Consider the following 25,937-nt stretch of genomic DNA (forward strand, 5'->3'; position numbering starts at 1 on the left):
CCCTCTGACAGTGCGGCACTCCCTCAGTACTGACCCTCTGACAATGCAGCACTCCCTCAGTACTGAACCTCTGACAGTGCAGCACTCCCTCAGTACTGACCCTGTGACAGTGCAGCTCTCCCTCTGTACTGACCCTCTGACAGTGCAGCACTCCCTCAGTACTGACCCTCTGACAGCGCAGTATTCCCTCAACACTGACCCTCTGAGAGTGCGGCACTCCCTCAGTACTGACCCTCTGACAATGCAGCACTCCCTCAGTACTGAACCTCTGACAGTGCAGCACTCCCTCAGTACTGACCCTGTGACAGTGCAGCTCTCCCTCTGTACTGACCCTCTGACAGTGCAGCACTCCCTCAGTACTGACCCTCTGACAGTGCAGTGCCTCCTCAGTACTGACCCTCTGACAGTGCGGCACTCCCTCAGTACTGACTCACTGACAGTGCAGCACTCCCTCAGTACTGACCCTCTGACAGTGCAGCTCTCCCTCAGCACTGACCCTCTGACAGTGCAGTGCCTCCTCAGTACTGACTGGGTGTGTTACCTGGATATTTCTGCTCAAGGCTATGTCTTGTGACTTGATGCCTCAACCACCATCTGATTCGGTGAGAGTTCTACCCAGCATCACAGATGACAGTCTGATTCTGCATTTTGCTTGATAAACATCTTGTGGTTTAGCTGTTTAACCTGTCAGGGTACCGTTTAGACAGCTGCATGCTCCATTTCTGTTTGAGGTACTGGGTGGGTGAACGTCGCAAATTTGAGTGAACATTCTCAACATCATAGACCCAAGCCAGCAATAGTGAAATGGCTTGTGAATCAGTTGACACCTGTTGCTTTCTGTGCCAACCTTTTCTTGTTCGTTCTTCAGCCTCACTGGCTAGTCGCAGCATTTGTATTGCCCTTGGGAGGGCGGTGGTGAGCTGCTTTCTTGAACGGCTGCAGTCCCTGAGATCTTGATCCCCCACAGTGCTGTTCGGAGGGAGTTGCAGGATTTTGACCCAGCGATAGTGAAGGAACGGCCGATATAATTTCCAAGTTTCATTGAAATTTGCAGAATACTGAGAGGCTTAGATAGAATGGACTTGGAGAGAATGGTTCCAATGATAGAAGAGACTGGAACCCAAGGGCACAGCCTCAGGCTGTAGGCACGGCCCTTTAAAACAGAGATGGGGAGGAATTTCTTCACTCCAAGTGTGGTGCATCTGTGGAACTCTTTGCCGCAGAAGACTGTGGAGGCCAAATTACTGAGTGTCTTTAAGACAGAGATAGATAGGTTCTTGATTAATAAGGGATCAGGGTTATGGGGAGAAAGCAGAATGGGGATGAGAAACATATCAGCCACGATCGAATGATGGAGCAGACTCGATGGGCCGAATGGCCTAATTCGACTCTTATATCTTATGGTCTTACGGTCTAAGTCAGGATGGTGAGTGACTTGGAGGGGAACCTCCAGGTTGTGATGTTCCCACGTATCTGCTGCTCCTGTCCTTCTAGATGACAGCGGTCATGGGTTTGGAAGGTGCTGCCTAAAGAACCTTGGTGAGTTCCTGCAGGGCATCTTGCAGATGGTACACACGGCTGCTACTGTTCGTTGGTGGTGGAGGGAGTGAATATTTATGGAAGGGGGAGCAATGAAGCGGAGCTGCTTTGTCCCGGATGGTGTCGAGCTTCTTGAGTGTTAGAGCTGCACTCACCCAGGCAAGTGGGGAGTATTCCATCACACTCCTGACTTGTACCTGCAGAAGGAAAAAACAATTTGGACCAGTATTCTTATTTCCCCATTTTACTGTTGTTTCCTTCTGGGCTTGGAGATGATTGGCAGGCTTTGGGGAGTGGAGAAGTCATTTACTCGCCACAGAATTCCCAGCCTCTGACCTGCTCCACAAACTTTAGGAAGCCTGTCCAGGACACAAAATCATGAGAGGGGTTTGGATAGAGTGGATAAGGAGAAAGTGCTTCCCAGCGGCAGGAGGCTCGGTAATCAGAGGGGACACTGATTGAAGAGAATCGGGAACAGAACCAGAGGGGACACCCCGAGATCTACAAAGCCTTGAAATTCCCTTGTGAGGATTTGCAATTTAAGCAGTGAAGGTTCCATCACGCAACGGGAGGGAGATGAGGCAATTAGCCACGCTTCTCTGTAGCCCTACTGCTAAAACACAATGCGTGTGTGTCTCGTCAACGTTGTGAGCTATGGGCAGCACAGTGGTACAGTGGTTAGCACGGTTGCCTCACAGCGCCGAGGTCCCAGGTTTGATCCCGGTTCTGGGTCACTATCTGTGTGGAGCTTGCACATTCTCCCCGTGTTTGCGTGGGTTTTGCCCCTGTGGTAGTCACCACTGTTGTATTATATTGTATATATGGGTATTACGGTAAAGCCCCTGTACTGCAGTTAAGGAGGTAGATCCCTGCCTGCTGGCTCCACCCAGGAGGTGGAGTATAAATGTGTGTGCTCTCCGAACAGCAGCCATTTCGTAAGCTGCTGTAGGAGGCCACACATCTCTGTGTAATAAAGCATTGATTACATTCTACTCCCGTCTCATCGTAATTGATAGTGCATCAATTTATTACACGGAGATTTTTCAGAGATGGACCTCCGCATCAGGCCAGCTCACCTGCAGCTGCATCCTCAAGCAGACAACGCCAAAAAGGACTTCCAACATTGGCTAGCTTGCTTTGAAGCATACATCGGATCTGCGCCAGACCCAATCTCAGAAGCACAGAAGCTCCAGATTCTGTACACGTAGCTGAGCTCCAACTTTTTTCCCCTTGATAAGGACGCACCTATCTACACAGAGGCCATGGGGCTACTGAAGGAGAATTACACTCAGCAGACCAACAAGATCTACGCCAGGCACCGCCTATCCACACGGCAGCAACTTCCCGGTGAGTCTGTGGAAGATTTCTGGCATGCCCTGCTCGCCCTGGTGAGAGACTGTGACTGCCAGGCCGTTTCGGCCACTGAACATTCAAACCTGCTAATGAGAGACGCGTTCGTTACGTGCATAGGGTCTGACTACATCCGCCAGCGCCTCTTAGAAGGGGCCACGCTTGACCTCGTGGCGTCCAAGAAACTAGTGCTCTGGCTCACGGTCGCCTCACGCAATGTGCAGGCTTATGCCCCCGACCGCACGGCCCAACACTCTGTACATCGTGGACCCACCAGCGGCCACCCCATCGTGGACCCCATCAGCGACCGTCCTCAGCCAACCCCATGCCTGCACCGCGCGGCAACCAACCAACCCCGCGGGACCCAAGTGCTCCTTCTGCGGACAGACAAAATACCCCCGGCAGCGCTGCCCGGCGCGGAGTGCGCTCTGCAAGGCCTGTGGCAAGAAGGGACATTTTGCGGCAGTGTGCCAGGCCCGCTCAATTGCTGCTATTGTCCCGGCACCCCCCACGTGCGACCAGTGGGTGCTGCCACCTTCCTCTCCTCAGACCACGTGCGGCCCGTGGGCGCCGCCATCTTGCTCCACTCACAACCAATGGGTACCGCCATCTTGCCTGCCCCAGGACACCTGCGGCCCGTGGGCGCCGCCATCTTACCCGACTCAGGACCCCTGCCCGTCGGGCACCTCATCGGGCTGCTCATCGCCTGCAGCCTCCGCCGACCAGCCGCGTCTCGGCTCGGTCACGATTGACCAGTCTCGACCACACAACCTCGCAACCGCTTCGACAAAGGTGAAGGTCGATGGGTACGAGATATCCTGCCTTCTGGACTCCGGGAGCACTGAGAGCTTCATCCACCCCGATACGGTAATGCGCTGCTCCCTCGCAGTACACCCCGCTAACCAAAGAATCTCCCTGGCCTCTGGATCCCACTCCGTGGCAATCCGGGGGGTACTGCATCGCCACTCTCATCGTCCAGGGTGCAGAGGTCAGCGGCTTTCGGCTCCACGTCCTCCCCAACCTCTGCGCTGCCTTGCTCCTTGGCCTGGACTTCCAGTGCCACTTCCAGAGCCTAACCCTGAAATTTGGCGGGCCCCTACCACCCCTTATTGTTTGCGGCCTCGCGACCCTTAAGGCCGACCCGCCTTCCCTGTTTGCAACCCTCACCCGGGATTGCAAACCCGTCGCCACCAGGAGCAGACAGTACAGCGCCCAGGACAGGACCTTCATCAGGTCTGAGGTCCAGCGGCTGCTGCAGGAAGGCATCGAGGCCAGCAACAGTCTCTGGGGAGCCCAAGTGGTAGTGGTGAAAACCGGGGAGAAAAACAGGATGGTCGTTGACTACAGTCAGACCATCAATCGGTACACGTAGCTCCACGCGTACCCCCTCCCACGCACATCTGATATGGTCAAGCAGATTGCACAGTACCGGGTCTTCTCGACAGTGGACCTGAAATCTGCTTACCACCAGCTCCCCCATGCACTGCGTTTGAAGCAGACGGCCACCTTTACCATTTCCTTAGGGCTCCCTTCGGCGTCACCAACGGGGTCTTGGTCTTCCAACGGGAGATGGACCGAATGGCTGACCGTTACGGTCTGCGGGCCACTTTCCCGTACCTGGACAACGTCACCATCTGCGGCCACGACCAGCAGGACCACAACGCTAACTTTTCCAAATTTCTCCACACCGCCACACTCCTCAACCTAACTTACAACAAGGAGAAGTGTGTGTTCAGCATGAGCCGATTAGCCATCCTCGGCTATGTGGTTCAGAACGGAGTTCTCGGGCTCGACCCCGATCGCAGGTGCCCCCTCATGGAACTCCCCCTCCCCCACTACCCCAAGGCCCTCAAACGATGCCTGGGGTTCTTTTCGTATTACGCCCAATGGGCCCCAAACTATGCGGACAAGGCCCGCCCACTCATTCAATCCACCGCTTTCCCACTGACGGCCGAGGCTCACCAGGCCTTCAACCGTATGAAGGTCGACATCGCCAAGGCCGCGATGCACGCTGTTGACGAGATGCTCCCGTTCCAAGTCGAGACCGATGCATCAGACGTCCCTCTGGCCGTCACCCTCAACAGGCAGGACCGTGGCATTCTTTTCCCGCACCCTCCATGCCTCCGAAATTCGGCACTCCTCTGTCGAAAAGGAGGCCCAAGCAATCATTGAAGCTGTGTGACACTGGAGGCATTACCTGGCCGGCAGGAGATTCACTCTCCTCACTGACCAACGATCGGTTGCCTTCATGTTTAACAACTGTCATGTGAGGGTAACTTTAAGACATGGATGTTTAAGCAATGTACCTTTAAGAAAACAGTGATGTCAGAGAGTGGGTGGAGCTGGGCTTTAGGTCAGCCATTTTGCAGGTTTTTAGTTTCAGTTTAAAAAGCAGTGCGTGTGTGTCTGTGCGTTTCCAGGGAGCTGCAAGTTTTGGCAGTTTTGCAGTTTGAAAAGAGCTGGGTGCGTGTCTGTGTTTTGCAGTGAGCTGGATCTCTGCCATGAAAGACTATCTCTGGATCATTTGGGTGATTTAAAGTAAAGCCTTTAACCTGATGTGATTTTGTTTAAAGGTGTTAAGTCTCTTGGAAGTTTGAAGGAACATTTTAAGGAATTATTTACTGTTGCAATATTTTCTGAGTTATCTTTGAAGTAAGGGGTGTTAAGAGATCCAATGTTTATTTAAGATGTTAAGTTGAGTTCATGGAATAAACAGTGTTTTGTGTTTAAAAACCCACGTGTCCATAATTGTAATCCCACCCCCAGGGAAAAAGCCGTGTGCAAGGAAACGCAACAAATCCATTAAAGGGTGAGGTAGGTTGAACTCCATGATACATTTTGGGGTTCTAAAAACGCCTCGCCCATAACAATTGGGGGCTCGAGGGGGATAAAAGTCTATCTATTGGATTGGCTTTTCTGAACTGAAAGACAGTGAAGGATTGTTGCTTTTCCGGTGTGGTATTTTAGATTAAGTGGGGAAAGTGTTGTGAACAATGGCTCTTTCACAGGCTCAGAAGTTTTTGGGGGTGGAGAATGTTACACGTAGTGCCTTACGGACAGAAACGAAAAGCAGACGGTAAGATTTGGCAAGAACATTGCAGTTAACATGACCAAATGCAAAAAGATGAGGTAATTATGGCGGTGGTTAAGCATTTAAAGTTGCCTGAGATAGAGTTTGACTCATTGGAAATGGCAAAAATTCAGTTGCAAATTAAACAAATGGAACAAAGAACAAAGAACAAAGAAATGTACAGAACAGGAACAGGCACTTCGGCCCTCCAAGCCCGTGCCGACCATGCTGCCCGACTAAACTACAATCTTCTACACTTCCTGGGTCCGTATCCCTCTATTCCCATCCTATTCATGTCTTTGTCAAGATGCCCCCTAAGGAAGCTGACCCTGGTGCCCGTCCATGCTGCCAGCAGTACCATCGGCTAACGCTGCCCTTGTCAGGGGTATGCTCCATGTCCACCGCCCGGAACCCTTGAATGCCCCGCCGGCGGGTGGCAGCCAGGTTGGGGGGGGGGAAGGGGTTATGGCGGAGTGTGGGGTGGGGGGGGGGGGCACCCATACGGCCCTTGTCATTCTGCAGAAGCAGGGGCCAAGGTGGGTGGTCAGTGGGGTGCACAGCAAGATGGCTGCCTTGAAGGGCGTGGTAATGGCGGTCTGTGCCTGGGCACCGCCCCAGACAAACAAAAAACAAAGAAAAGTACAGCACAGGAACAGGCCCTTCGACCCTCCAAGCTCATGCCGACCATGCTGCCCGACTAAATTACATTCTTCTACACTTCCTGGGTCCATATCCCTCAACCCATCCTATTTGTCAAGATGCCCCTTAAATGTCACTATCGTCCCTGCTTCCACCACCTCCTCCGGCAGCGAGTTCCAGGCATCCACTACCCTCTGTGTAAAAAATGTGCCTCGTACATCTATTCTAAACCTTGCCCCTCTCACCTTAAACCTATGCACCCTAGTAATTGACCCCTCTACCCTGGGGAAAAGCCTCTGACTATCCACTCTGTCTATGCCCATCATAATTTTGTAGACCTCTATCAGGTCGCCCCTCAACCTCCGTCGTTCCAGTGAGAACAAACCAAGTTTATTCAACTGCTCCTCATAGCTAATGCCCTCCATACCAGGCAGCATTCTGGTAAATCTCTTCTGCACCCTCTCTAAGCCTCCACATCCTTCTGGTAGTGTGGCGACCAGAATTGAACACTATACTCCAAGTGTGGCCTAACTAAGGTTCTATACAGCTGCAACATGACTTGCCAATTCTTATACACAATGCCCCGGCCAATGAAGGCAAGCATGCCGTATGCCTTCTTAACTCCTTTCTCCACATGTGTTGCCCCTTCCAGTGACCTGTGGACCTGTACTCCTAGATCTCTCTGACTTTCAATACTCTTGAGGGTTCTACCATTCACTGTATATTCCCTACCTGCATTAGACCTTCCAAAATGCATTACCTCACATTTGTCCGGATTAAACTCCATCTGCCATCTCTCCGCCCAAGTCTCCAAACAATCTAAATCCTGCTGTATCCTCTGACAGTCCTCGTCGCTATCCGCAATTCCACTAACCTTTGTGTCGTCTGCAAACTTACTAATCAGACCAGTTACATTTTCCTCCAAATCATTTATATATACTACAAACAGCAAAGGTCCCAGCACTGATCCCTGCGGAACACCACTGGTCACAGTCCTCCAATTAGAAAAGCATCCTTCCATTGCTACTCTCTGCCTTCTATGACCTAGCCAGTTCTGTATCCACCTTGCCAGCTCACCCCTGATCCCGTGTGACTTCACCTTTTGTACTAGTCTACCATGAGGGACCTTGTCAAAGGCCTTACTGAAGTCCATATAGACAACATCCACTGCCCTACCTGCATCAATCATCTTTGTGACCTCCTCGAAAAACTCTATCAAGCTAGTGAGACACGACCTCCCCTTCACAAAACCATGCTGCCTCTCACTAATACGTCCATTTGCTTCCAAATGGGAGTAGATCCTGTCTCGAAGAATTCTCTCCAGTAATTTCCCTACCACTGAAGTAAGGCTCACCGGCCTGTAGTTCCCTGGATTATCCTTGCTACCCTTCTTACACAGAGGAACAACATTGGCTATTCTCCAGTCCTCCGGGACATCACCTGAAGACAATGAGGATCCAAAGATTTCTGTCAAGGCCTCAGCAATTTCCTCTCCAGCATCCTTCAGTATTCTGGGGTAGATCCCATCAGGCCCTGGGGACTTATCTACCTTAATATTTTTTAAGACGCCCAACACCTCTTCTTTTTGGATCTCAATGTAACCCAGGCTATCTACACACCCTTCTCCAGACTCAACATCTACCAATTCCTTCTCTTTGGTGAATACTGATGCAAAGTATTCATTTAGTACCTCGCCCATTTCCTCTGGCTCCACACATAGATTCCCTTGCCTATCCTTCAGTGGGCCAACCCTTTCCCTGGCTACCCTCTTGCTTTTTATGTACGTGTAAAAAGCCTTGGGATTTTCCTTAACCCTATTTGTCAATGACTTTTCGTGACCCCTTCTAGCCCTCCTGACTCCTTGCTTAAGTTCCTTCCTACTTTCCTTATATTCCACACAGGCTTCGTCTGTTCCCAGCCTTTTAGTCCTGACAAATGCCTCCTTTTTCTTTTTGACGAGGCCTACAATATCTCTCGTTATCCAAGGTTCCCGAAAATTGCCGTATTTATCCATCTTCCTCACAGGAACATGCCGGTCTTGAATTCCTTTCAACGGACACTTGAAAGCCTCCCACATGTCAGATGTTGATTTGCCCTCAAACATCCGCCCCCAATCTAGGTTCTTCAGTTCCCGCCTAATATTGCTATAATTAGCCTTCCTCCAATTTAGCACATTCACCCTAGGACCACTCTTATCCTTGTCCACCAGCACTTTAAAACTTACTGAATTGTGGTCACAGTTCCCGAAATGCTCCCCTACTGAAACCTCTACCACCTGGCCGGGCTCATTCCCCAATACCAGGTCCAGTAACGCCCCTTCCCTAGTTGGACTGTCTACATATTGTTTTAAGAAGCCCTCCTGGATGCTCCTTACAAACTCTGCCCCGTCTAAGCCCCTGGCACTAAGTGAGTCCCAGTCAATATTGGGGAAGTTGAAGTCTCCCATCACCACAACCCTGTTGTTTTTACTCTTTTCCAAAATCTGTCTACCTATCTGCTCCTCTATCTCCCGCTGGCTGTTGGGAGGCCTGTAGTAAACCCCCAACATTGTGACTGCACCCTTCTTTTCCTGATCTCTACCCATATAGCCTCACTGACTGCCCTCTGAGGTGTCCTCCCATAGTACAGCTGTGATATCCTCCCTAACCAGTAGCGCAACTCCGCCAACCCTTTTACATCCCCCTCTATCCCGCCTGAAACATCTAAATCCTGGAACGTTTAGCTGCCAATCCTGCCCTTCCCGCAACCAGGTCTCTGTAATGGCAACAACATCATAGTTCCAAGTACTAATCCAAGCTCGAAGTTCATCTGCCTTACCCGTAATACTGCTTGCATTAAAACATATGCACTTCAGGCCACCAGACCCGCTGTGTTCAGCAACTTCTCCCTGTCTGCTCTGCCTCAGTGCCACACTGTCCCTATTCCCTAGTTCTCCCTCAATGCTCTCACCTTCTGACCTATTGCTCCCGTTCCCACCCCCCTGCCATACTAGTTTAAACCCTCCCGTGTGACACTAGCAAACCTCGCGGCCAGGATATTTATGCCTCTCCAGTTTAGATGCAACCCGTCCTTATATAGGTCACACCTGCCCCGGAAGAGCTCCCAGTGGTCCAGATAATGGAAACTCTCCCTCCTACGCCAGCTGTTTAGCCACGTGTTTAGCTGCTCTATCTTCCTATTTCTAGCCTCACTGGCACGTGGCACAGGGAGTAATCCCAAGATTACAACCCTAGAGGTCCTGTCTTTTAACTTTCTGCCTAGCTCCCTGAACTCCTGCTGCAGGACCTCATGCCCCTTCCTGCCTATGTCGTTAGTACCAATATGTACAACGACCTCTGCCTGTTTGCCCTCCCCCTTCAGGATGCCCTCTACCCATTCGGAGACATCCTGGACCCTGGCACCAGGGAGGCAACATACCTTCCTGGAGTCTCTTTCACGTCCACAGAAGCCCCTATCTATCTGTGCCCCTGACTATAGAGTCCCCTATTACTATTGCTCTTCTGCGCTTTGACCCTCCCTTCTGAACATCAGAGCCAGCCGTGGTGCCACTGCTCTGGCTGTTGCTGTTTTCCCCTGATAGGCTATCCCCCCCGACAGTATCCAAAGCGGTATACCTGTTCGAGAGGGGGACAACCACAGGGGATTCCTGCACTGACTGCCTGCCCTTTCTGGTGGTCACCCATTTCTCTGCCTGCACCTTGGGTGTGACCACATTTATATAACTGCTATCTATGACGCTTTCCGCCACCTGCATGCTCCTAAGTGCATCCAATTGCCGCTCCAACCGAACCATGCGGTCTGTGAGGAGCTCCAGTTGGGTGCACTTTCTGCAGATGAAGCCATCCGCGACGCTGGAAGCCTCCCGGACCTGCCACATCTCACAGTCAGAGCACTGCACCCCTCTAACTGACATTGTGTCAATTAATTAGTAAATTAAAGTTAAAAGTTAAACATTTTAAAAAATGTTTTTAAAAAGTTACTGTTAACTATCTGTTTCCTAGCACTAGATTTCTACTATAAATGTGAAAGCTAAATATAGTACTCTCCGATCTCTGGCTTAGATACCCCTCTAAATTATAATTGAGTAATTATGTTTAATTAGTTACCAATGCTTAATTTTTTTAATTTAGTGTAGATTCCCAACCAGCGACTCAGGTCACAGCTTTTCTGTGATGTCACTTCAGTTTCCCTCCCCCACCCCCACACACACACAATTTGAAAAGGTAATAAAAGTAAGAGTAAAAATGAGTAAAAATCACTTACTTACCTTCTGAGGGTCTCAGATGCTCTCTGGTTCTCTCCCTGACAGAGACTGCTCCTCCTAACCGCTCCCAAAACTAGGCCACGATCTTTTTAAATTGCCGCTCCGACTCGCAGCTCCCGCGCTTTTTAAATCTCCGCTCCGACTCGCAGCTCCCGCGCTTTTTAAATCTCCGCTCCGACTCGCAGCTCCCGCTCTTTTTAAATCTCCGCTCTGACTCGCAGCTCCCGCTCTTTTTAAATCTCCGCTCCGACTCGCAGCTCCCGCGCTTTTTAAATCTCCGCTCCGACTTGCAGCTCGCGCGTTTTTTAAATCTCTGTTCAGACTCTTAGCTCCCACGCTTTTTAAATCTCCGCTCCGACTCGCAGCTCCCGCTCTTTTTAAATCTCTGCTCAGACTCTTAGCTCCCGCGCTTTTTAAATCTCTGCTCCGACTCTCAGCTCCCGCGCTTTTTAAATCTCTGCTCCGACTCGCAGCTCCCGCTCTTTTTAAATCTCCGCTCCGACTCGCAGCTCACGCGTTTTTTAAATCTCCGCTCCGACTCGCAGCTCCCGCCCTTTTTAAATCTCCGCTCCGACTCGCAGCTCCCGCCCTTTTTAAATCTCCGCTCCGACTCGCAGCTCCTGCTCTTTTTAAATCTCCGCTCCGACTCGCAGCTCCCGCTCTTTTTAAATCTCCGCTCCGACTCGCAGCTCCTGCGCTTTTTAAATCTCCGCTCCGACTCGCAGCTCCCGCTCTTTTTAAATCTCCGCTCCGACTCGCAGCTCCCGCGCTTTTTAAATCTCTACTCCGACTCGCAGCTCCCGCGCTTTTAAAATCTTTTTAAAACATGAGAAAGAATTAAAGCGGCTTGAGTACGAGAGTGAGAGAGAGGAAAAAGAAAGAGAAAGAGAAAGAGAGAGGACAAAGAAAAAGAAAGAGAGAGAGAGGAAAAGAAAAGGAGAGAGAAGAAAGGAGAAAAGAAAGAATAGCCCTAGCAGAACAAAAAGAAAAAGAAAGGGAGGTACAGATCAGGGAAAAAGATAAAGAGAGGGAGTTTGAACTTCAGAAAATGGCCATGAAACATGACAATCAGTTAAAATTGGCAGACATAAAGGGAAACATACAGTTGGATGATAGTGATGAGGATAGAGAGAAAGAGCATCATAGTCGAAGGCTTGGTGGGAATTTATTTAAATATGTCCAAGCATTGCCAAGGTTTGACGAGAAGGAAATGGAAGCCTTTTTCCTTTCATTAGAGAAGGTAGCTAAACAAATGAAATGGCCACAGGACATGTGGATGTTACTGATTCAAACAAGCTGGTAGGTAGAGCTAATGAAGTGTTTGCATCATTACCGGAGGAGGTATCTGGAACGTATGAGGAGGTGAAGAAATCCATCTTAAGTGCATATGAGCTAGTGCCTGAAGCTTACAGACAAAGGTTTAGAAATTTAAGGAAAGAATTTGGTCAAACATACATGGAGGTTGAACGGCTCAAACAGTAATTTTGATCGGTGGATCAGGGCTTTGAAAATAGGCCAAATGTATGAAGCTCACTGAGAAATTATACTTTTGGAGGAGTTTAAAAATTCAATTCCTGATGTAGTGAGAACTCATGTGGGAGAACAGAGGGTTAAAACTGCGAGATTAGCAGCAGAAATGGCAGATGATTATGAATTAGTTCATTAATCAAAGATTGGTTTCCGACATCAGTTTCAGCCGGTGAGGGATAGAAACTGAGGACATGAGAAATACTCAAGTGGTAAAGGTGATCTGATGGGAGACAATAAAGCGAGTGTACCTCAGATTAAAAATAAATCCAGGAGGGTGGAAAAGAAATGAAAAGTTTCAAATGTTTTCACTGTAATAAACTAGGCCATGTAACGTCAGTGTTGGTGGTTGAAGAAAAGCACTGGGAAGGCTGATGTGGTAACACAGGATAAGACAGTGGGATTTGTTAAAGTTGGCAAGGGAAGCCCAAGGGAAAAGAAGGAGGTGCAAATGATTGTACAGCCTGTTCAAGAAGTAATTGTTAAGAAGGTGCCAGATGTCTTTAAAGAATTTACTTGTGTGGGTAAAGTTTACTCATGTGTATCAGGAGGCGCAGATAAAGAAGTTACAATTTTAAGAGATACAGGGGCTAGTCAATCTTTAATGGTAAGAGATGAGGAATTATGTAGTTTGGGGAAAATATTGCCAGAAAAGGTGGTGATATGTGGAATTCAGGGTGAGAGGAGTAGCGTTCCACTATATAAGGTAAGGTTGGAAAGTCCAGATAGACTTCCGGTTGCTGCAGGGTTGAGCTAGCCGCACGTTTCAGCGGCTCCAGCTCCGACGGAACTTCGGGCTCTTTTAAGAGCCCCAACGGGGACTTTGCCGGCCGAAAAACTTGGTGCGAGGTGCGTGGGAAGGGAGTCCCCCCCGAACGACGGAGGGAAAAACCGGCGGCGGCGGCGGCTGCAGCCCGAAGAATCTTCAACCACAAGGTCAGAGGGAGTGGAGAACAAAATGGCGGCGAAGAAATCGCAGGCGACATGGGGGCCTGAGTAGGACGAGGTTGTGAGACGGTGCGTGGATCTGCTGAAGAAGGAGGTAATGACCCCGATGTTACAGGCAATTGAGGGGCTTAAGGAGACTTTAAAGACCCAGGAGACTGAGCTTCGCGTGGTGGAGCAGGAGGTGTCAGGTATCGAGGACGAGGTCCTGGGCCTGGCGGTTAAGACTCAGACGCACGAGGCACTTCATAAAAAGTGTGCTGACAGGATTGAGGCCCTTGAAAATGGAGCGCGAAGGAAGAACCTTAGGATAATAGGTCTCCCGGGGGGTGTGGAAGGAGTGGACTTTGGGGCGTACGCAAGTAAGATGCTGAGTTCACTGATGGGTGCTGAGGCCCCTGCGGGCCCCATGGAGGTGGAGTGGGCAAATCGGATCCCGGCGAGAAGACCAAAAGCGGGAGAACCACCGAGGGCGATAATCGTGCAATTCTTAAGGACAGAGAAGAGGTCCTGAGATGGGCTAAAAAGGTGCGGAGTAGCAGATGGGAGAATGCTGTGGTAAGGATCTACCAGGATTGGAGTGCGGAGGTGGCGAGAAGGAGGGCGAGCTTCAACCGAGCCAAAGAGGTTTTGCACAAAAGGAAGGTGAAGTTTGGGATGCTGCAGCCAGCAAGACTATGGGTCACACATCAGGAGAGACACTATTATTTTGAGACGGCGGAGGAAGCATGGTCCTTCATTAATGAAGAGAAACTGGACCGGAACTGAGGGACTGATGCTGCAGGGAACTGTTATTGTTGTTATTGTTATTGTTTTTGTTAATGTGATGGTGAAAGTTAATCGAGAAGTAAACAGAGAAGGGGGGGGACACTGGGGAAATGTGGGCGCCGGTGAGGGGGGAAAGGCGGGACATAGTCGGAGAATGGGGAAGGAGAGGGGGAGGGGAAAGGGAGCTGCGCCATAAGAGGCGGGTCAGGTAAAGGGATGTTCCTGCGCCAGAAAGAATAAGGCGGGAAAACAGGCGCAAGGCGGATGGGAGTTCCCTCACACCGGGGGGGTCGAGGAGTGAGCAGGAGCAGCCGGGGTCAGTTGAAATCAGCTGACTTACGGAAGTGATATGGGGGGAGCAATCAAGCTAAATAGGGATCTAGCGGGGGGGGGGAGGGGACAACTGGGTTGCTTCTGCGGAAATCCAAAAGGAAATGGCTAAAGAGTGGGTGGTCGGGGGCGGGATGCGACGCTGGGGGAGCGAGCGGGAGCACGGAGGCGGGATATGGGACTGGCCTAGAGAAGGTAATGGCTAGTCGACACGGGAGGGGGGCAGGTAGCCCCCCAGTGAGGCTGATCATGTGGAACGTGAGAGGCCTGAATGGACCGATAAAAAGGGCCCGAGCGCTCGCGCATTTGAAAGGACTAAGGGCAGACATGGTTATGCTCCAAGAGACACACCTAAAGGTGGCGGACCAAGTTAGGCTAAGGAAAGGATGGGTGGGACAGGTGTTCCACTCAGGACTGGACGCAAAGAACAGAGGGGTGGCCATTTTGGTGGGGAAACGGGTAGCATTTGAAGCAAAGAACATTGTAGCAGATAGTGGAGGTAGATATGTAATGGTGAGTGGTAGGCTGGAGGGAATGGAGGTCGTGTTGGTTAATGTGTATGCCCCAAATTGGGACGATGCGGGGTTCATGAGACGGCTGCTGGGGTGTATTCCGGACCTGGAGGCAGGAAATTTGATTTTAGGAGGGGACTTCAATACGGTGCTGGACCCGGGGCTAGATAGATCCAGCTCAAGGACTGGAAGAAGGCCGGCAGCGGCCAAGGTACTTAAGGGGTTTATGGACCAAATGGGGGGAGTGGATCCATGGTGATTTCTTAGACCCAGGGCTAGGGAGTATTCCTTCTTCTCCCACGTCCATAAAGTGTACTCCCGGATAGATTTTTTTGTTTCAGGAAGGTCGTTGATCTCTAGGGTGGAAGAAGCTGAATACTCAGCCATAGCGGTTTCGGACCATGCCCCACATTGGGTGGACCTGGAAGTAGGAGAGGACAGGGAGCAGAGAACACTCTGGCGATTAGATGTGGGACTGATGGCGGATGAGGGAGTGTGTGCAAGAGTGAGGGGGTGTATTGAGAGATACCTGGAGGTCAATGACGACGGCGAGGTCCCTGTGGGAGTGGTCTGGGAAGCATTAAAAGCGGTGGTCAGAGGAGAGCTGATTTCTATTGGGGCCCACAAAAGGAAAACAGAGGCCAAGGAAAGGGATAGATTACTGGGGGAGATTTTAAGGGTGGACAGGGAATTTGCAGAGACCCCGGAGGAGGAGTTGTACAGGGAGAGGAGACGACTCCAGACGGAGTTTGACCTTCTGACCACCAGAAAGGCGGAGGTACTGTGGAGGAAGGCACAGGGGAGGAGGTATGAATATGGGGAAAAGGCTAGTCGCCTGTTGGCGCACCAACTGCGAAAGAGGGCAGCAGCGAGGGAGATAGGAGGAATTAGGGATGAAAGGGGAGACACTGTGCGAAGGGCAGGAAAGATAAATGAGGTGTTTAAGACCTTTTATGAGGAACTGTATAGGTCTCAGCCCCCAGAGGGAGAGGAGGGGATGCGGCAGTTCCTGGACCAATTGAGGTTCCCGAAAGTGGAGGAGCAGGCGGTGGCAGGCCTGGGGGTGCCGATTGAGGTGGACGAGGTTATTGAGGGACTGGGAAGCATGCAAGCAGGGAAGGCCCCGGGGCCGGACGGGTTCCCGGTGGAATTCTACAGAAAATATGTGGACTTGTTGGCCCCGTTGTTGGCGAGGACGTTCAATGAGGCCAGGGAAGGGGGGACTCTACCCCCGACGATGTCGGAGGCGACGATATCGCTAATTTTGAAGAGGGACAAAGATCCGTTGCAGTGTGGGTCCAATAGACCTATTTCACTATTGAACGTGGACGCCAAATTGCTAGCAAAGGTGCTGGCATCGAGGATAGAGGACTGTGTCCCGGGGGTGGTGCACGAAGACCAGACAGGGTTCGTAAAAGGGAGACAATTGAATGTTAACGTGCGACGACTATTAGGGGTGATAATGATGCCCTCAGTGGAGGGGGAGGCAGAGATAGTGGCGGCAATGGACGCAGAGAAGGCATTTGATAGGGTGGAGTGGGAGTATTTATGGGAAGTGTTGAGGAGGTTTATGTTTGGGAACGGGTTTATTCGCTGGGTTAGACTACTTTATGGGGCACCAACGGCAAGCGTAGTTACAGGTCGACATAGATCGGAGTATTTCCGATTATATAGGGGAACAAGACAGGGATGCCCGCTGTCTCCATTGTTGTTTGCATTGGCAATTGAACCTCTGGCCATGGCGTTGAGAGACTCCAGGAAATGGAGAGGGGTGACTAGAGGGGGAGAAGAACACCGAGTCTCGTTATACGCGGATGACCTATTGTTATACGTGTCGGACCCAGCGGGGGGGATGATAGAGGTTATGCGAATTTTAAGGAGGTTCGGGGAATTTTCGGGGTATAGGTTAAACATGGGGAAGAGTGAATTATATGTGATACATCCAGGGGACCAGAGTAGAGAGATAGAAGGCTTACCGCTAAGGAAAGTGGAAAGAAACTTCTGATACTTGGGGATTCAGATTGCAAGGAGCTGGGGAACCTTGCACAGACTTAATCTGACACGGCTGGTAGAACAAATGGAGGAGGACTTTAAGAGGTGGGACATGCAGCCTTTATCGCTGTCGGGCAGGGTGCAAGCAATTAAGATGATGGTCCTCCCGAGGTTCTTATTTGTATTTCAATGTCTCCCTATTTTAATCACCAGGACCTTTTTTAATAAAATAGATAGGAGCATTACAAGCTTTGTGTGGGCAGGGAAAGTTCCGAGAGTAAGGAGGGGGTTCCTTCAGCGCAGTAGGGACAGAGGAGGACTGGCACTACCGAACTTGGGAGATTATTATTGGGCCGCCAATGTGGCAATGACACGTAGATGGATGATGGAGGGTGAGGGAGCGGCGTGGAAAAGGCTGGAGAGAAGGTCCTGTAAAGGGACGAGTCTAGAGGCGCTGGTGACGGCACCGCTACCGCTCTCACCGAAAAAGTACACCACGAACCCGGTGGTGGCGGCAACACTGAACATATGGGGACAGTGGAGGCGACAGAGAGGGGTGCGGGGAGCCCTGGTGGGGTCCCCTATCAGGAACAACCATAGGTTCGCCCCAGGAAGAATGGATGGAGGATTTCAGAGCTGGTACCAGTTGGGAATCAGGAAGGTGGGAGATTTATTCATAGATGGGACTTTTGCGACCTTGGGAGCACTGGAGGAAAAGTATAAGTTACCCCAGGGGAATTTCTTGAGATATATGCAGGTGAGGGCGTTTACTAGACAACAGGTGAGGGAATTTCCGCGGCTCCCGACACAGGGGATGCAGGACAGGGTGCTTCCAGGGGTGTGGGTCGGAGAGGGCAAGGTGTCAGAGATTTACAGAGAGATGAGGGAAGAGGGGGAGGAGTCGGTGGGCGAACTAAAAGGAAAGTGGGAAGAAGAACTAGGGGAGGAGATAGAGGAGGGTGTGTGGGCTGATGCCCTAAGCAGGGTAAACTCCTCTTCCTCATGCGCCAGGCTTAGCCTGATTCAATTTAAGGTGCTACATAGAGCACACATAACGGGGGCAAGATTGAGCAGGTTCTTTGGAGTGGAGAACAGATGTGGGAGGTGTGGCGGGAGCCCGGCAAACCACGCACATATGTTTTGGGCGTGCCCGGCACTGGTAGGATATTGGAAGGGAGTGACGGGAGTGATCTCGCAGGTGGTGAATGCCCGGGTCAAACCAAGCTGGGGGTTAGCTCTATTTGGAGTTGCGGAAGAGCCGGGAGTGCAGGAGGCGAAAGAGGCCGATGTCGTGGCCTTTGCGTCCCTCATAGCCCGGCGCAGGATCCTACTCATGTGGAAGGAGGCGAAACCACCCGGACTGGAGGCCTGGGTAAACGATATGGCGGGGTTTATTAAACTGGAGCAGATAAAGTTTGCCTGAGAGGATCGGCTCAAGGGTTCACCAGGCGGTGGCAGCCATTTCTCTACTACCTAGGGGAACGTTAGAGGGAAGACAGATGACCAGCAGCAGCAACCCAGGGGGGAGGGGGGGGGGAGGGGGGGAGGAGGTTTAGTTGAGTATAGGTCAATAGAGTATGAGGTTTTGTTACTTGTGTATTATTATTATTATTATTGTTAAAAAGTTAAAAATTTCTGTTTTGTTATTGTTATCGTTTCGTTTGTTTTGTAAGCGGGAAAAATGTTGCTCAGGGAAAAAAAATTTCAATAAAATATATATTTTTTTAAAAAGGTTGGAAAGTCCAGTGAAGAGTGGTGAAGTGGTAGTAGGAGTAATAGATAAACTATCTTCTCCAGGAAGACAGTTTATCTTGGGTAATGATATAGCTGGATTGTAGGTGGGAGTGATGCCTATTGTGGTTGATAAGCCATTGGAAAATCAGTCAACTGAAGTGTTGAATGAAGAATATCTTGGGATTTTTCCGGATTGTGTAGTAACAAGGTCGCAAAGTCACAGGTTAAGACAAGAGGAGAAATCACAGAGTGAAGGTGAAGTTGAAGTGCAATTATCAGAAACGATTTTTGATCAGATGGTTGAAAAAGAACAAGAACAGGTGGAGAATGAGGCAGATATTTTTAGTTCAGGAAAATTGGCAGAGTTACAACAGAAAGATGTAGAAATTAAATGGATATATCAGAAAGCATATACGGTAGAGGAATCTGAGAGTATACCAGAGTGTTATTACCGTAAAAATGATGTCTTGATGAGAAAATGGAGACCTGTACATATGCAGGCGGATGAAAAGTGGGCAGAAGTTCATCAAGTAGTATTGCCGGTAGGGTATAGAAAGGAGGTGTTGTGAGTTGCACATGAGGTACCAGAGGGAGGTCATTTGGGAATAAGGAAAACTCAAGCTAAAATCCAGAATTTTTTTTATTGGCCTGGACTACATAAAGATGTAGTTAAATTTTGTCAATCATGTCACACATGTCAAGTGATAGGGAAACCTCAAGCAGTGATAAAACCAGCGCCCTTAATACCCATTCCAGCATTTGAGGAACCTTTTACAAGGGTCCTAATTGATTGTGCAGGACCGCTTCCTAAAACAAAAAGTGTGAATCAATATCTTTTGACTGTAATGGATGTGTCTACTGGGTTTCCAGAGGCCATTCCAGTCCGTAATATTACAGCTAAAAGGATTGTGGAGGAGTTATTTAAATTATTTACTCGATATGGACTACCCACAGAAATTCAATCGGATCAAGGAACGAATTTTACTTCAAAGTTATTCAAAGAAGTTATGGATAGCTTAGGAATAAAACAATTTAAATCAACTGCGTACCGTCCAGAATCGCAGGGAGTGTTGGAAAGGTGGCATCAGACATTAAAGACAATGTTGAGGACGTATTGTCAAGATTACCCATTTGGGATAAAGGAATCCCATTTGTCTTGTTTACAATTAGGGATGCACCTAATGAGTCGACCAAATTTAGTCCTTTTGAACTAATATTTGGCCATGAGATAAGAGGACCACTGAAATTGATTAAGGAAAAATTGGTGGGTGAGAAATCGGAAATTACACTATTGGATTATGTGTCAAATTTTAGGGAACAATTAAATAGAGCAGGTGAATTGACTAGACAACATTTGAAAGTTGCACAAAATGTGATGAAACGGATAGCGGACAAGAAACCCAAAGTTCGTAGTTTTGCCAGTGGGGATAAAGTTTTAGTGTTGTTACCAGTGGTAGGGGAGCTTTTAAAAGCTAGGTTTTGTGGACCATATCAGATTGAAAGGAAATTAAATGAGGTGAATTATGTGGTAAAAACACCAGATAGAAGGAAGACTCACCAAGTGTGTCATGTGAATATGCTTAAAAGGTACTTTGAAAGGGAAGGAGAGAAAAAGGAGGTTTTAATGATTCTATCTCAAAGTGACAAACCAAATCCAGATGACTGTGAATCTGACATACCTCAAATTAAATTGGAAAATGAGGATGTTCTTAAAAATTGGGATGAATTGTTAAGTTACCTTCCAGAGGAAAAACAAACTGACCTGAAAGAGTTATTGATATCACATGGGCAGGTTTGTAGAGATAAAATGGGAAGTACTAAAATGGCTATACATGATATAGATGTGGGAAATGCTGTTCCTATCAAACAAATCCAGATAGACTTAATCCTTTAAAATTGGCACAGGTTAACAGAGAGATTGAGAGTATGCTGAAGAATGGCATAATTGCAGTGGGTTGCAGCCAATGGAGCTCACCCATAGTGATGGTACCTAAACCAGACGGTACCCAACGGTTGTGTGTGGACTATCGAAAGGTGAATGCAGTTACAAGAACGGACTCTTATCCTATCCCCCGTTTGGAGGATTGTATTGAGAAAGTGGGACAATCCACTTTTATTTTCAACTTCCAGACATGGAAAGAACATTTAAAACATCGTATGGAGTTCTTTGATCGACTTCAGGGGGCGGGTTTGGTGATGAACCTAGCCGCAAGTGAATTTGGAGAAGCCCGAATCCCTTTCCTTGAGGAGTTTCCGACATCCTCAAGACGAAGGGAGGCAATGCGATCTCTTAACATGAAGAATTTGATCGAACAGCTGTGCAAAAGTCTTGTGGCGTGATTACTCCACTGATGGAATTGCTAAAGGAACCTAAAAAATTTCAATGGACAGCAGACTTTCAACAGGCATTTGACTGCCTGAAAGCTGTGATCACCAATGTTCCTGTATTGGAGAACTGCAAGGGACCCTGTGGTCAGATTGAAGTAAAGTATCTGATTCTAAAGAGAAATGCCGAGGAGTAGAGGAATGGATGGATCGTGCGGAGACTTTGTTCAAAGAGACTGTCAATCGAGAAAGATTTTGGTTGGAGGAAGAAGAACAAAGAAAAATGGACTATATTATTATACCTGTTTGCATGTGTTGTTTTTTTTTTTAAACAAAAAGGTATATTTACTGTGTACATTTCTTAGTGGATGGTGCAAAAGTGAAAAATGAAACCATCTTGAAGTTGATGGTTTATTTTTTTTTTCTTGGGGGGAGGTGTCATGTGAGGATACCTTTAAGACATGGATGTTTAAGCAATGCACCTTTAAGAAAACAGTGATGTCAGAGAGTGGGTGGAGCTAGGCTTTAGGTCAGCCATTTTGCAGGTTTTTAGTTTCGGTTTACAATGCAGTGTGTGTGTGTCTGTGCGTTTCCAGAGAGCTGCAAGTTTTGCAGTTGGAAAAGAGCTGGGTGTGTGACTGTGTTTTGCAGTGAGCTGGATTTCTGCCGTGAAAGACTATCTCTGGATCATTTGGGTGATTTCAAGTAAAGCCTTTAACCTGATGTGATTTTGTTTAAAACTCTTAGGAGTTTGAAGGAACATTTTAAGGAATTATGTACTGTTGCAATATTTTCTGAGTTATCTTTGATGCAAGGGGTGTTAAGAGATCCAATGTTATATTTAAGATGTTAAGTTGAGTTCATGGAATAAACAGTGTTTTGTGTTTAAAAACCCACGTGCCCATAATTGTAATCCCACACCTAGGGAAAAAGCCGTGTGCTAGGAAAAGCAACAAATCCATTAAAGGGAGAGGTTGGTTGAACTCCATGATACATTTTGGGGTTCTGAAAACGCCTCGCCCATAACACAACACACTGCGGGGTAAGATCAAAAACGATAAAATCTTGAGATGGAGGATCGAGCTCTCCACCTACAATTACGAGATTTTGTATTGTCCCGGTAAGCTCAACGAGCCCCCCGATGCCCTGTCCCGAGGTACATGTGCCAGCGCACAAGTGGACCGACTCCGGACCCTGCACGACGATCTCTGTCACCTGGGAGTCACCCGCTTTTACCACTTCATTAAGGTCCGCAATATTCCCTACTCCATTGTGGAAGTCAGGGCTATCACCAGAGACTGCCAGGTCTGTAAACCACACTTCTACCGGCCAGACCATACGCTCCTGGTGAAGGCCTCCCGCCCCTTTGAACGCCTCAGCGTGGATTTCAAAGGGCCCCTCCCCTCCACCGACCGCAACACGTACTTTCTAAATGTGGTCGACAAGTATTCCCGATTCCCCTTCGCCGTCCCATGCCCCGATATGACGTCTGCCACCGTCATCAAAGCACTCAACACCATCTCCGCTCTATTCAGTTTCCCCGCCTACGTCTACAGCGACCGGGGGATCCTCATTTATGAGCGAGGAGCTGCGGCAGTACCTACTCAACAGGGGCATTGCTTCGAGCAGGACGACCAGCTACAACCTCAGGGGAAACGGGCAGGTGGAGCGGGAGAATGGGACGGTCTGGAGGGCCTTCCAGCTGGCCCTACAGTCCAGACATCTCCCGGTCTCCCGCTGGCAGGAGGTCCTCCCCGACGCACTTCACTCCATTCGGTCGCTCCTGTGCATTGCGACCTACGAAATCCCTCATGAACGTCTCTCTGCCTTCCCCAGGAAGTCCACCTCCGGGGTTTCGCACCCAACGTGGCTGGCAGCTCCAGGACCCGTTCTCCTCCACAAGCACGTACGACTCCACAAGGCGGACCCGTTGGTTGAGAGAGTACAGCTACTCCATGCGAACCCGCAGTATGCGTACATAGCGTACCCCGACGGCCGCCAAGACACAGTCTCCTTCAGGGATCTGGCACCAGCTGGGTCCCCACACCCCCCCCCCCCCCTGCCCCGGCGCAACCCTCCCCTCCCCCGGCGCACCCCACCTCAGCTCCCGCTCCAGGACAATCCGTCCTCCCCTTGCTCCCACCCGGGGATGAAGATGATTTTGACACGCTCCCGGAGTCACCGAAGACCAAGCTGATGCCTGAGTCGCCACCAGCACTGCGGCGTGCTCAACGACAGATCAAGGCGCCTGATCGTCTAAATTTGTAACCTTCTCTGTAATTTTAAAACCAATCTGTATGTATATAGTTTTCCACCCCCCCCCGCTGGACTCATTTTTAACAGGGGGTGAATGTGGTAGTCACCACTGTTGTATTATATTGTATATATGGGTATTATGGTAAGGCCCCTGTACTACAGGTACGGGGGTATATCCCTGCCTGCTGGCTCTGCCCAGGAGGTGGAGTATAAATGTGTGTGCTCTCCGAACATTAGCCATTTCGTAAGCTGCTGTAGGAGGCCACACACCTCTGTGTAATAAAGCCTCGATTACATTCTACTCTCGTCTCCTCGTAATTGATAGTGCATCAGCCCCCACAACCCAAAAGATGTGCAGGATAGGTGGATTGGCCATGCTAAATTGCCCCTTAATTGGAAAAAATTAATTGGACACTCTAAATTTTAAAAAGAAACCTTTGTGAGCTATGATAGGAAGGATTGTGTTGTAAACCATGTTCAGCTGCCAGGAGCCGCTGTTTTCCCAAAAGATCATCAAAAATTAGGAGCAGGGGAAGGCCATTAGGCCCTTGATACTGCTCCCCCCATTAAACAAGTTCGGGTCTGATCCGGTTGAGGTCGCCACTCCACTTGCCTGTATGTTCCCGTGACTCCCGTCCCCTTGTCGATCAGAAATCTGTCTAACTCGGCCCTGAATATATTCAGTGACCCACAGCCTCCACTACTCACTGGGGGGGCGGGGGGGGGGAAGAATTCCCCAGACTGACCATCCTCTAGGATAAGAAATTCCTCCCCATCTCCGCCTTCAATGGGAGACCCCCTCACTCTGAAGCTGTGTCTCCCATCCACCATTTTAGACTCCCCTTCTACAAGGGGGAAACATCCTCTCAGTATCCACCCTGTCAAACCCTCCCCCTCAGAATCTGAAATCTTTCAATCAGGAGGCCTCTCTTTCTTCTAAACTCCAATGGGCACCGGCCTGACCTGCTCGACCCTTTCCTCAAAAGGCAAGCCCCCTTCATCCTGGGAATGGGCCCCAGTGAACCTTCTCCTAACCGCCTCCGATGTGAGTGTGTCTCCCTCCCTGAGTAAGGAGACCAGATCCGTACACGGTGCTCCCGGTATGGTCTCCCCAACGCCCCATACAGTTGTAGCGAGACGTCCCAACTTTCATACCCCATCCCTCCTTTACAAATAAAAGCCCACATTCCAATTTCTTACCGGATCTGGACCCAGTGCCCCTAATTCCTGATGTGTAGAAGCCTCCTCACCAGGCTCCGCCTTGTGGTGTCAGGCGGGTTAGACATGCTGGCATCTTCCACTGTAAAACACAACGGCAACATTCCACAGTCATCCCGACATTCCGACGAAAAAGGCAAGACCGGCCCTGCATTCCTTTAGCACCTGCCCCCTCCTCAGGATGTCCCAAAATCTTTCGCCGACAACAAGGGACCTTTTTTTTGAGGTGAGCTCACGTTGTCGTGTAGGAAACTCGTGGCCAATTCGTGCACAGCGAGATCCCACAACCTAGCAATGTGGCAACGAATTAGATCCACTGTCCTTTCATCAGCTGAGGACACTTTTTTTTGGAAGAAGGTTGTGGGAGTCGGGCAGGAGGGGAGGGGGTGGTTGGGGGGGGGGGCGGAGAGGGTAGGGAGGGAGGGGAGGAGATGGTCCGTGCGGGGAGGGAGTCAGGCGAGCAGAGAAGGAGTGGTCATGGGGGAGGGCGGGAGGGAAGGGGGTTGGTTGTGGGGGGGGGGGGGGGTTAGGCAGGAGGGGAGGGGGTGGTCGTGGGGAGAGGGCGGGAGAGCAGGGGTGGTCATTGTGGAGGGTGGGAGGGAAGGGGTGGTTATGGGGGAGGGGAAGGCAGAAGGTGAGGGCGTGGTCATGGGGGGAGGGCAGGAGGGAAGGGGCTGGTCGATTGGGGAGGGGGGAATGTTCTCCCCGGGGCTTGGGTCCGATATTCATCACTAAACCACCATCACTGATCCGGATGGTTACTGGGATCTTGCTGTGCACAAATTGACTATGCGTTTCCTATATTACAACAGCGAGCACACGTCAAAATAAAAAGTCATACATTGGCTGTGAGCGCTTTGGGACGTCCTGAGGTGGAGACAGGCACTGGAGAAATCAAGCTCCTGTCCTTCCTCAATTCCTCTATTTCCCTCAATGTCTTCCTTTGTCTCCTTTTTACATTTCTCTCACCCTTTTTCTTTCTCGCTTTCATTCTCTCATTCCCTCTTTCTCTCTCGTTGCTTCTTCATCATTTCCCTGTTCCTTTCTCTCTTTCTCCATTTCTCGCTTTCTTTCTGCAATTTCCTCTTTCTCTCTGATCGTCTCTTCTCTTTTCCCCTGTCCCTTTCTCACTTTCTTTTTCTCCTTCTTCCTCTCTCTCAATCCCTCTTTCTCTCTTATCGTCTCTTCCTCCTTTCCTTCTCTCTCGTTCTTTTTCAGTTTCTCTCTTTTCATGACTTCTCCACCTCTCTTCCCCTCTCTGTCTCTCGCCCTTTATGTTTCTTTATCTATTTCTCTCGTCCTCTCTATCTCGCTTTCTCCTTTCCTCATTCTCCCTGCCATATTCTCTGGCTCTTTCTTTTATCTTTATCTGTTTCTCTGTTTCTCTCTTTCTCTCCATGTCCGGTATATTGGCTCCATGTCTTACAGATATAGACGATGTGCCTCTCGTCCTCCTCCAGCACCTTGA

At 49.7% G+C, this 25,937-nt stretch overlaps 1 long non-coding RNA gene across 2 annotated transcripts in view; it reads right to left on the reverse strand.

Annotated features, from left to right (window-relative positions):
• Window positions 1-25,937, reverse strand: part of LOC140387203 (uncharacterized) — a 113,734-nt gene that overhangs the window by 3,226 nt on the left and 84,571 nt on the right. For both annotated transcript variants that reach the window (XR_011933779.1, XR_011933778.1), the window contains exon 2: window positions 24,452-24,551. This is a non-coding gene — a long non-coding RNA (uncharacterized lncRNA). The remainder of the gene's footprint in view (window positions 1-24,451; window positions 24,552-25,937) is intronic.

The sequence above is a fragment of the Scyliorhinus torazame genome, chromosome 12 (assembly GCF_047496885.1).
Source record: "Scyliorhinus torazame isolate Kashiwa2021f chromosome 12, sScyTor2.1, whole genome shotgun sequence".
NCBI lineage: Eukaryota > Metazoa > Chordata > Chondrichthyes > Carcharhiniformes > Scyliorhinidae > Scyliorhinus > Scyliorhinus torazame.